Below are 12,477 nucleotides of genomic sequence, written 5' to 3'. Positions count from 1 at the left end.
GAGTCCTACTGCTTTTCCCTCTCACTGTGCCTCAGAAGACTTCCTTGGCTCCCAACTCTTCTTTCTCTCCCAGTCAGTAACTGAGCCTATCTCCTGGTTTCACTGGTGGCTTCCATGATATCACTTTCAAACCTCTCCTAATCACACCTCTGACCAGAATGCCAATTCTACCTAGAGCCCTAAAATACTTAAGAATTTTTTTAACTCAAGGATATTTTTAATTATATACGTAATATATATATATACACTAATTTTGTAGATAACAATGCACCTTATATAAGTCTATATTAAAAATCAGAAGCACACTATTGCAATGCTTTTAGAAGTAAACCTTTCAAAGGAACTATTTTAATGCAATATTGTCAAGAACGTCATCTTAACGTATGCAAAACTCATTCCATTCTCCCTCCCCAAACCAGTTTGACCTCTCAACTTCCACTACTCTCCTACAGTTCCCATTACGTAAAAATTACTATGCCTTGAAATGTGACTTTTCTGTAGCATATATGACAGATCTCCTGAGGTATATTATTCCTGAATAACAGTTTAAAGTAAAAAAAAATTTTTGTTAAATAAGTGAATTGTTCTCTCTTTACCTTCTCCTTCAGGAAAGATAGGAGTGTGCTTCTGACTTGTACTTTAACCTCTATATGTGTGACCCCAGAACTAATATTTTGTCCTAACATCTCAGTCAAATCCCAAGCATAAATATTTACTTAAGACCATTTCAATTAGGTGTCTTGTTTTTATAAATTTTAAAATAGAGCTTAACATTTATCTCCCAAAATAAGTAACCCCTCCAAAAGTCACTATTTCTATCAATGTTATCAGCCTTGGCTCAAATTGTCTCCCTCACATAACCAACCATTCATTCCATAAATACCTATCACATACTTATTTACCATAAATGATAGGTGTGATGCTGGAAACTAAAAATGTAAAAATCAATAAGGCCACGTCCCGCTATTAATGAACTCAAAGCCTCTTTAACACATACAGTATATGCTACAGTGGAGTTATTTCTATACAATATAGTTTCTATACAACTATATGAAGTTAAAAGCTATGGAAATATATAGGAACATGTGAAACAGAGCAAACAGTATGTGCAAATGGCACTTTTACTCAGCCAGTTAACTTATATGATCTATATGTCAGAAACTAGACTAAGTGTTTTACCTTCACCATTCATTTGGAATTTACCCTTCTAATAACGCCTTCTTTTGCTGACTCTTATACTGCTATTTAACTCTTCGGATTAGTTACTTTCCTGAGTCAGCTTTATCGGCATGGGTGAAAACAATACTTTAAACAAGAAATGATGTGCTTAATATTTTGTATTTTGTGAAATATTTGATATATACATAAAATCAAATCACCTCTTTTACGTGTTCTGATTCACTGTCTTCTAATTAAATGTGCCTTAAATGGAAAATAAACATTACTAGATCTGAAAATCCATAACAGCCAAAGTCTGTCCTAACACCCTCAAAATATGCAAATGACACTGTCGTGTACTCCGTCCCAACTTAAGCTGAGAATCCCTAAATCATAAGCTATGTTCCTGAATTGCCTGCTTCCTGAAAAAACATATACACACTCTATTTGTAACCAAGAGACTTTAAGATGAAACCTCATAGTTGAAACAAGAGACCAGAGAAATAGTGGACAATGGTCACTAGCCAAAGGACATGTTAAACACCACTGGTGCCATTAGTCCAATGGAACCGTCTCTAAAAGGTTACTATGTGCCAAGTGCTATATTAAGTACAATTGGGTATTCTACTCCAGTGAAATGAGAATAATGAAAATAAAAAACCCAAAAATATAAACTCAGAGGTGTGGATAATAGAAAGGTGAATAAGCAGTAGTAACCGAACCATAGTGCTAAGGACACCCCAACATAACCACCTGCCAAAGAGGACACTAACAAGAAGCAACCAATCTACCCTATGGAACACTAAGAAAACAAGAGAGCTGTGGAGAAGCACCACGCAAGACGGGCAAGGTGTGGGCTAACGTCTATGGGTGTCCCCACCCTGCCCTTGGGAGGAAACTCTGTGTGCTCTCTCTGGACAAACTGACTGGAGAGACTGGACTCTGAAGCCAAGGCTGGAAGGGTAACGAGGTGGAAGATGGAAACAGGGGAATGAAGTTAAAGTGTGCTCGCTCCACAGTTACCAGTGGCTTTTCCAATCTCCAAAGCAGATTAGAGAATTCTTCTCAAGTGAAACTAAAGGGGGACCAAGGGAGATACAGACATTCGGGATTACCCCCATTTAAAAAGTCGGCTACTGCCTGACCAGGCGGTGGCACAGTGGATAGAGCATCGGACTGGGATGCGGAAGGACACAGGTTTGAGACCTCGAGGTTGCCAGCTTAAGCACGGGCTCATCTGGTTTGAGTAAAAGCTCACCAGCTTGGACCCAAGGTCGCTGGCTCGAGCAAGGGGTTACTCGGTCTGCTGAAGGCCCACAGTCAAGGCACATGTGAGAAAGCAATCAATGAACAACTAAGGTGTCGCAACAAAAAACTGATGACTGATGCTTCTCATCTCTCTCCGTTCCTGCCTGTCCCTCTCTCTGACTCTCTGTCTCTGTTAAAAAAAAAAAAAAGTTGGCTACCTACTTAATGCCCACCCCCCAACAATATCCACTCAAACAGAGAACTTCCCATCAATTCTAGAACTCTCAACCTTAAATAACAATGGACCACCAAAAACAAGACTTGCATGTAAATGCTCCAATATGAAATAAGAAACCAAAGAAAGGAATTAGAAAACAAATGATTCTGAGCAAAGAAAAAAAATTAAATTTAAAAAAATTTTAAAGATTTTATTGATTCATTTTAGAGAGAGAGAAAGAGAGAGAGAGAGAAGGGGGGAGGAGCAGAAAACATCAACTCCGATATGTGCCTTGACCAGGGTTTTGAACCAGCGACCTGTGTTCCAGGTTGACGCTTTCTTTATCCACTGTACCACCACAGGTCAGGCTAAAATTAAAATTAATACCCACGGGCAGATAATAAAGACAGTAAGTATTAACATTTATGTAGCACTTAGTATGTCCTCAGGCACTTTTTTTTTTTTTTTTTTTTCATTTTTCTGAAGCTGGAAACGGGGAGAGACAGTCAGACAGACTCCCGCATGCGCCCGACCGGGATCCACCCGGCACGCCCACCAGGGGCGACGCTCTGCCCACCAGGGGGCGATGCTCTGCCCATCCTGGGCGTCGCCATGTTGCGACCAGAGCCACTCTAGCGCCTGGGGCAGAGGCCACAGAGCCATCCCCAGCGCCCGGGCCATCTTTGCTCCAATGGAGCCTTGGCTGCGGAAGGGGAAGAGAGAGACAGAGAAGAAAGCGCGGCGGAGGGGTGGAGAAGCAAATGGGCGCTTCTCCTGTGTGCCCTGGCCGGGAATCGAACCCGGGTCCTCTGCACGCTAGGCCGACGCTCTACCGCTGAGCCAACCAGCCAGGGCCTCAGGCACTTTTTTAAGTGCTTCACACATAGTGACTTATTTACTCCTCACCACAATGTGGCAGTATTTTTTATTATTTTCATTGCCTAGATCATGGGTTAGCAAATTATGTCCAAAGGCCAAATCCAGCCTGCTGCCTGAAAAATCATTTTTTACATTCTTAAATGGTTAACAACAGAAAAAAAAGAATACTTGGAATACTTTGTGTCACACGTGGAAACTATATGAAGTTGAAATTTCAGTTGCATAAGTAAAGTTTTATTGAAACACAGCCACATCTCTTTGTTTACATGTTATCTACAGCTGCTCTCGTAATGTAACAGCAGAGGGGAGCAGCTGAAACAAAGACCATATGTGGTGCCCACATCCATTTATAGTGTTATTCAATGCACTACAAATCTCAGTGACACATGTGACAATGACAGCATTTCAAGTTTCACATGTATTGCCGTACTGCAACTTTTTTTTTATGACCGGTGGAGATCTATCATGTCAAAACAAAACCAAAAAAAGTAAATTTTGATGTCACTTTTAAGTCACAGTGGAGTGCAGATTATTTTTAATCTAATTAGATATCAAAGCATTATGTTTATTATGTAATAGCACTGTAGCTGTGCCGGAAGAATACAATATAGGAAGACATTACCAACTAAGCACTTATCACAATAGGCTGACATGCCCTACCTCACTGCACTCATTCCCAGTTCACGACAGTGATGATTAGAAAAACTAGAAAACTTAAAACATAGCATTTCATCACAGCAATGTCTCCCCAGAATAAAAAAATGAAAACAAGGCTGCAACTAAAGTAAGTTTCCAAACTGCTCATTTGTTAACTATTCAAAGAAAGTCATTTCCCATCATGAGTTAAGTTAAATTATGTTTTGATGACAACTGCCACAGAAATGTGTCCAGAGGAAACAAACATCTTTAAGACTTGTCTGTCAGTGAAAATAGATGCTCAAAGAACAGTATGTATGGAATAATTACAGTGATGAATATTTCCCAAAAAAGTTGAGAAAATACTAATATTTCAGTACAATCTGAAGTGGAATCTACTAAGATATACAATAAATGATGATGGTAACAATGTGTATAGAGCAGAACAAATTTATAAACTTCATGAAAATGCAAGCTTTTAAAGCCTACTTATTGTTCACTGTATTATCAATCAGCAGGTACTTTGCATGAAATATTTTAGTCCATTGTTACTGAACTAATTATAGTGATTAATTTCATTTGCTCTCACAAACTTAAACATCAATTCCACAAAATTTTCCACAGAAATAGAAGCTGATATCCTGATATGTCCTACCACACAATATAATGGCTTAGCAGTGGAACAGTTTCACTGAAATTTTTTGAGCTCAGAAAAGGAACTTTTCCTTTAAAAAAAAAAATTCATTTATTCATTGAGGGGGGGAGGCAGAGAAGCGGGGAGGGCTAGAAAGCATCACCTCCCATATATGCCTTGACCAGGTAAGCCTAGGGTTTTGAACCAGCAAACCCAGCATTCCAGGTCAATGCTTTATCCACTGTGCCACCAAAGGTCAGGACAGAGAATGGAATTTTTCTGAACAAGAATACCCCTCAGTCACATTACTGAAGAATGAATGGCTTTGGAAATTACTTTTTGCTGCAGATTTTCTATTTCTCAATGAATTCAATCTAAAATTGGAAAGCCAACAACACTTTAACATACAAAACCTATACTAAAGTTTTCGTTGTCATTTTAAGGAAAATCGACACTGTTTGAATCACAAGTAACATCAAGCAGTTTTCTTTTAATTTTTCCATTGACTGGAGAGAAAGACGGGAAGGGAGAGAGAGAGAGAGAGAGAGAAAGAGGACTTCAACTCGTTTCACTTAATTGTGTCATTTAGCCTGACCAGGCAGTGGTGCAGTGGATAGAGCGTCAGACTGGGATGTGGAGGACCCAGGTTCGAGACCCCAAGGTCGCCAGCTTGAGCGCGGGCTCATCTGGTTTGAGGTCACTGGGCTCGAGCAAGGAGTCATTCGGTCTGCTGTGGCGCTACCCCCCCCCCCCCCATCAAGGCACATATGAGAAATCAATCAATGAACAACAAAGGAACCACAACGAAGAATTGATGTTTCTCATCTCTCTCCCTTTCTGTCTGTCTGTCCCTATCTGTCCCTCTCTCTGATTCTGTTTCTGCTATAAAAAAAAAAAAATTGTGCCATTTAGTGTGCACTCATTGATTGCTTATTGTATGTGCCCTGACTAGGGATCGAACCTGTAACCTCAGTGAGCTGGGATGACATTTTTATCCACTGAGCAACCCAGCCAGGGCATATCAAGCTGCTTTAATACACTCCCTATGCTCTCAAAAATATATTTTTTAATTTTTTATTGATTTATTTGAAATAGATAAAGAGGAAAGGAGAAAAAAAATAAAGAGAGAGAGGGAGGGAGGGAAAGGAAAACAACTGATTTGTTATACCACTTGCATATGTATTCATTGGTTGATTCTTGAAAGTGCCCTGACCGGAGATCGAACCCACAACCTTGGCATATCAGAGGACTCCCTAACCAACAGAACTACACAGCCAGGACCCTATGCTGTCAAAAATTAACCTAAAATGAAAGATCTCCAGTTCCATACAAGTATGCAATAGGTATGTTTTCCGAAATCAAATTACAGTTCCAATAGCATTTTTCAGACCTTAATGCTAGTACAAAAGTACTTTCCCATTTAAAAAGCCGTGTAACTGGAATGAGAAGCTTCCACCTAACCCTCAGTTGGAAGTGATTATTCTTCAACGGAATGATCTGTTAAAAGGTAAATATTAAGAAAATAATTTTGACCTGTGGTGGCGCAGTGGATAAAGCGTCGACCTGAAAATGCTGAGGTCGCCGGTTCGAAACCCTGGGCTTGCCTGGTCAAGGCACAAATGGGAGTTGATGCTTCCAGCTCCTCCCCCCCTTCTCTCTCTCTGTCTCTCCTCTCTCTCTCTCTGTCTCTCCCCCTCCTATCTAAAATGAATAAATAAAAAAAATTAAAAAAAAGAAAATAATCTAACAAAATTCTATAGATGCCTTCCAAGCAATAAATGTACTCTACTAAAATCATGTTCATGGACTAATATCAGTATTTGACAGTACCTATCTGTGAGAGAAGATATGTTCAAAGATGAAATACATAAAATCTCAATATAAATCAGCATTCAATATTAACATTTATAATCAATGTTGATGATAGGGAACACTAACTTTAAGAACCCAGTAGCCTGGCCCTGGCCGGTTGGCTCAGCGGTAGAGCGTCGGCCTGGTGTGCGGGGGACCCGGGTTCGATTCCCGGCCAGGATACATAGGAGAGGCGCCCATTTGCTTTCTCCATCTCCCCCCTCCTTCCTCTCTGTCTCTCTCTTCCCCTCCCGCAGCCGAGGCTCCATTGGAGCAAAGATGGTCCGGGCGCTGGGGATGGCTCCTTAGCCTCTGCCCCAGGCGCTGGAGTGGCTATGGTCTCGGCAGAGCGACGCCCCAGAGGGGCAGAGCGTCGTCCAGGTGGGTGTGCCAGGTGGATCCCGGTCGGGCGCATGCGGGAGTCTGTCTGACTGTCTCTCCCCATTTCCAGCTTCAGAAAAAAAAAAAAAGAACCCAGTAGCCCAAACCAGTGGTGGCGCAGTGGATAAAGCATCGACCTGGAACACTGAGGTCGCCAGTTTGAAACCCTGGGCTGGCCTGGTCAAGGCACTTATGGGAGTTGATGCTTCCTGCTCCTTCCCCACCCTTCTCTCTCTAAAATGAATAAAATTTTTTAAAAAAAAGATGTTAAAAAAAAAAGAACCGGCCCTGGCCGGTTGGCTCAGTGGTAGAGCGTCGGCCTAGCGTGCGGAGGACCCGGGTTCGATTCCCGGCCAGGGCACACAGGAGAAGCGCCCATTTGCTTCTCCACCCCTCCGCCGCACTTTCCTCTCTGTCTCTCTCTTCCCCTCCCGCAGCCAAGGCTCCATTGGAGCAAAGATGGCCCGGGAGCTGGGGATGGCTCTGTGGCCTCTGCCCCAGGCGCTAGAGTGGCTCTGGTCGCAACATGGCGACGCCCAGGATGGGCAGAGATCGCCCCCTGGTGGGCAGAGCAACGCCCCTGGTGGGCGTGCCGGGTGGATCCCGGTCGGGCGCATGCGGGAGTCTGTCTGACTGTCTCTCCCTGTTTCCAGCTTCAGAAAAAAAAAAAAAAAAAAAGAACCAAGTAAGTAAAGTATTACCCCTCCGACAGAGATTTCATTCTTCTCGTCAGCAAACCTTTATTATAAAAAATATATATATTTGTTCAACCATTTAGTATTATATTTTGAATTTCATCATTAAAAACTTGTGGAAATTCTTTCTCTCTTATTACATAAACACTAGTATAACCTTCATTTTGGCACTTGACCCACAAAGCCTAAAATATTTACAATCTGGCCCTTCACACAAAATATTGGCAGACATTTAGCCTAAAAGAATAAACTGAGCAAAGAAAATGCTAGAAAATGATACTTCAGATATCAGACCTAGACAGGCTAGGTACAGAAACCCTGTTCTCAGCCACTGCTCCAATGCACCCATGAACCAGAAACAAGATGTCATAAGAAAGGAAAAATCAAAGACCAACAAATAACACCTGAAATTAAAAAGATAAAAAAAATTCAACAGAAAGGTGGTCAAGGGAACTCTCATAAAAAATAAAAAGACAGGCCCTGGCCGGTTGGCTCAGCGGTAGAGCGTCGGCCTGGCGTGCGGGGGACCTGGGTTCGATTCCCGGCCAGGGCACATAGGAGAAGCGCCCATTTGCTTCTCCACCCCCCCCTTCCTCTCTGTCTCTCTCTTCCCCTCCCGCAGCGAGGCTCCAATGGAGCAAAGATGGCCCGGGCGCTGGGGATGGCTCCTTGGCCTCTGCCCCAGTTGCTAGAGTGGCTCTGGTCACGGCAGATGAGAAAACCAGAAGCTCAAAAAGGTCAAGTAACATGCCAAAGTTGGTCCCGGATGCTGAGAATGGCTCCATGGCTTCCCTGTCAGGCACTAAGAAGAGCTCGGTTGCTGAGCAATGAAGCAATGAAGCAATGAAGCAACGAAGCAATGCCCCAGATGGGCCGAATATTGCCCCTGGTGGGCAGAGCGTCGCCCCTGGTGGGCGTGCCGGGTGGATCCTGGTCGGGCGCATGCGGGAGCCTGTCTGACCGTCTCTCCCCATTTCCAGCTTCAGAAAAATACCAAAAAAAAAAAAAAAAAAGACAAATAGATGGAAACAGGAGACAGATAATTAGAAAGCCCATTTAAAAGCTCTTAATAGGAACAGGAGTTCCAAAAAGAAAGCACAAACTTAACTGAGGGCTGTCACACTGTCAAGCCAGCAAGAGTAAAGGGTTTGAGCTGTACCTTCCGGGCCTGCTAACACAGACATGAAGCCTGTGGGGCAGGAACAAAAACAATTCACAATTCATAGCTCACAGCAACAGTGGTAGCCAGAGTAACACCTTGCATCAGTCTCCTGGGCCCAATCCCCACGTATCTTTCAAAGTTAGTAATATATTTACGGAAAAAGAAGCAAATGGGGGGGGGGGGCAAGGGGCAGGGAAGCAAGGTAAACTACTCAGCTTAGCAGTGAGCAATATTTAATTGGTCATAATAAAGTAAACACTGAACAATGACTTAATCAATAATTCTTACATGTCTGTAGTGAAAAGCCTGGAAGAGGGGGAGGTGGAGGAAAAGCACCTCACTACCATAGTAAGGAGTCAATAGGTATTATCTGAAATGGTAAGTCACAAAATAGCCATTTATACAATTATAAACACAGTTAAAGGCAGTTGCCTCTGAGGACCAGACTAAGAAGGATGGGTACTACTGTTTTTTTATAATATGCCTTCTAGTATTAGGTAAATATGCAAGTAGTATTTTAAGTAGAATAATTAACTTTCAAATAAATTGAGGAGAATGTGCTTTACTATTTCATAATCATTGATTCATATAAACAACTCAATGTGCAAGTATTAAAGAACAGTGCAGGGTTGAAAAACAAACTAGCAATACTGAAGATATATAATATATTATGATTATGTAAATACAAGGAACCTGTTGATATTTCCTGAGTGCCCATGATATGGACAGCAAAATGCTAAATGCCAAGGTTAAATCTGTGGCCCTGGTCGGTTGGCTCAGTGGTAGAGCATCGGCCCGGCATGTAGATATTCTAGGTTCAACTCCTGGCCCAGTATGTGGATATCCCGGGTTTGACTCCTGGTCAGGGTACAGAGAAGCACCCATTTGTTTCTCCACCCCTCCCCCTCTCGCCTCTCTCTCTCTCTCTCTCTCTCTCTCTCTCTCTCTCTCTCTCTTCTTCCCCTCTGGTAGCCATGGCTCAACTGGAGCAAGTTGGTCCCGGATGCTGAGGATGGCTCCATGGCTTCCCTGTCAGGCACTAAGAAGAGCTCGGTTGCTGAGCAATGAAGCAATGAAGCAATGAAGCAACGAAGCAATGCCCCAGATGGGCAGAATATTGCACAATAGCAGGCTTGCCAGATGGATCCCCATCAGGGTGCATGCAGGAGTGTGTCTCTGCCTCCCCTCCTCTCATTGAATAAAAAAAAAGAACTGTGAGGAATGGAATTTAGTTATAGTTGAGGAAAAGAAACAGTTAAGTCAACATGAAATTATAATATGGCAACCATTCAAGACTCAGTGAAAGCTTCCCAGAAGTCATGCCATAGAACACAAGACATGAAGGGTAGAAGGACTGGCTTGGTCAAGTGTGGGGTCCAGAAAATTTTCAAAGCAAAGAGAAAAGTATGTGTGAAGGCCTAAGGTTAAGACAGAAACAGGCAAGACCCATTCAAAGAACTGAAAGAAGTTCAATGGCTGGAGCAAGAGGGAATCCAAGTGGAAGCAAACAAGGCCAGAAAGCAGCCGTACCTCCATACCTTCTGGAGAAACTTACTTAAGGGCATGTCTTCTACTTTGCCCTTTGTGACTGTAAAATTGCATACATCTTAAGTCATTTAGATCAGTGAATTCTTCCCCTATACACTGATGATTTCAAAATATCTATGTCCAATCCAGAATTGTCTTGTGGATGACATACCACTTATCTGACTCCCTGACATACATTATACATCCTAGTATTTAGGATGTATATTTTGACAGATATACAAGAAATATTTTTATTTAATTCTAACAAGCATTTAAGTAAATATTAGCTCTATTTTACAGATGAGAAAACCAGAAGCTCAAAAAGGTCAAGTAACATGCCAGAGCACATAAGTAACACAACTAAGGTTCAATCCCAGAAATTTGGGAAGTGTTAGGTTAGTTTGGAGTCCACAGAGAAACTAATTATGACATATGGTAATAAAAAGGCCAATTGCCTACCTCAATTTCCAGTCCTCCCTCCCTTATAGTAACAACTCCTATTTTTGGCTGAGCACATTCCTGTCCAGCTACAAGATACATTACCCAAGCTCTCTTGCAGCCAATAAGGTCATATGACTAAGTTCTGGTTAATACTAAATTACATATAACTTCCCTAGGGGTGTACAGCCATTTCTCTTTCCCTTCATTCATCCTGCTGCTTGGATATTAGCAAGAATGCCAGCAGCCAATCCGGACCCAGAAATCAAAGGCCACACCCTAGCGATGACAGAGTAAGAAACTAGAAAGAGGTTGGGTCCCTAATGACAGTGGAGCCACCATACCAGCCCTGAATGTCTAATTCTGGTATTATTTCCCATGAAAAACAAACATGTCTAAGCTATTATTTTTTAGGACTCTGTTACTCATAGGTAATCCTAACTGATATAGGAAGCTTTGAAAGTATTCTAAGAAAAAGGTGGGGGCGGAGGGGTTGCAAGAGATATTTTGAAGAAAGAATTGTCGGTTTCAGAAATTTATCAGTCATATGCCACACAAAAGATTATTTTTAAATACTACCAATATTCTTATTGAAGAGTTACAGCCCCTTTTGGTGTCTGCATTTTTAAAAATTGAAATATAATTGACATATAACATTGGTTTCAGATGTATAACATAAAGATTCAATATATGCATACATTGTGAAATGATCACCAGAATAAATCTAATTAACATCCATCACCACCAAGTTTCATTTTTTCATGTGATGGAATTCTTAAAATCTATTCTCTTAGCAACTTTCAAACAGGTAATACAGTATTATTAACTAGAGTCATCATGCTGTACATCACATGGAGGACTTTATTTATAACTAGAAGTTGGTACCTTTTGACCATCTTCACCCATTTTTCCCACACTCACACACTCTACCCACCTGTCTGGTAACTGCATTTCTAAAGAATGTGATAAAAATTAAAGACATCAATAAGTACTAACCACTCCTTAAAGGGAATGAAAAAAAAAAACCTTTTATTAAGTCTAACCTATTGCAAAGTTGTTCTCAACCTTACTAGTTTAGGTTATTTTGTCTAAAAATAAGTAACATGCAAATAAATTACAAGCTGTTTATAAGAAGAGATTTAGCACATTAAGTTCAGCTAAGAACTTTACTAAAAAAAATAAATAGACAGTCCTGCCTTTAAGGTTAACAATTCCTATTACACTTATGATAAGCAGTAGAAGACACACAACCATCAGAGGGCCAGGACCTTCACACCCGATCCAGTCAAGTCCTCAAGAGCTAAGTTAGGAGGTGCAACCCTGTCAAGACACAGGATACCAAATTAGAAGACTTCCTGAAATCCTCTCCACCTCCAAAATTCAGTCTTCTCCTGGTCCTGGGAAGGGAAGAGCAGTAACAGCTATCTTGCTCCTGGGCTTCTCAGGCCCACAGAACTAAACCATGCCTGGCTGAGTCACACAGAGAAAATTCTAGAATGGGCTTCAAGCCCACGTCTCATAGTAGCTCATCTTCCTGAAAGTTTTCTCTCACTTTAATCTTCTTCCAGTTGAATTGAGGGTGCCTCTATCACCCAATGGGACCAAATGCCCCCGTCTTCTTACTCTGGGCAGGGGAACCATCACTGTTCCA

General features: G+C 41.7%; 1 protein-coding gene across 3 annotated transcripts in view; it reads right to left on the bottom strand.

Annotated features, from left to right (window-relative positions):
* DYM (dymeclin) overlaps positions 1-12,477 on the bottom strand; it is a 306,792-nt gene that overhangs the window by 291,268 nt on the left and 3,047 nt on the right. The window lies entirely within an intron of this gene.

Source organism: Saccopteryx bilineata, chromosome 11, assembly GCF_036850765.1.
Source record: "Saccopteryx bilineata isolate mSacBil1 chromosome 11, mSacBil1_pri_phased_curated, whole genome shotgun sequence".
Classification (NCBI taxonomy): Eukaryota; Metazoa; Chordata; class Mammalia; order Chiroptera; family Emballonuridae; genus Saccopteryx; species Saccopteryx bilineata.
This window is presented reverse-complemented; position numbering and strand designations above follow the sequence as displayed.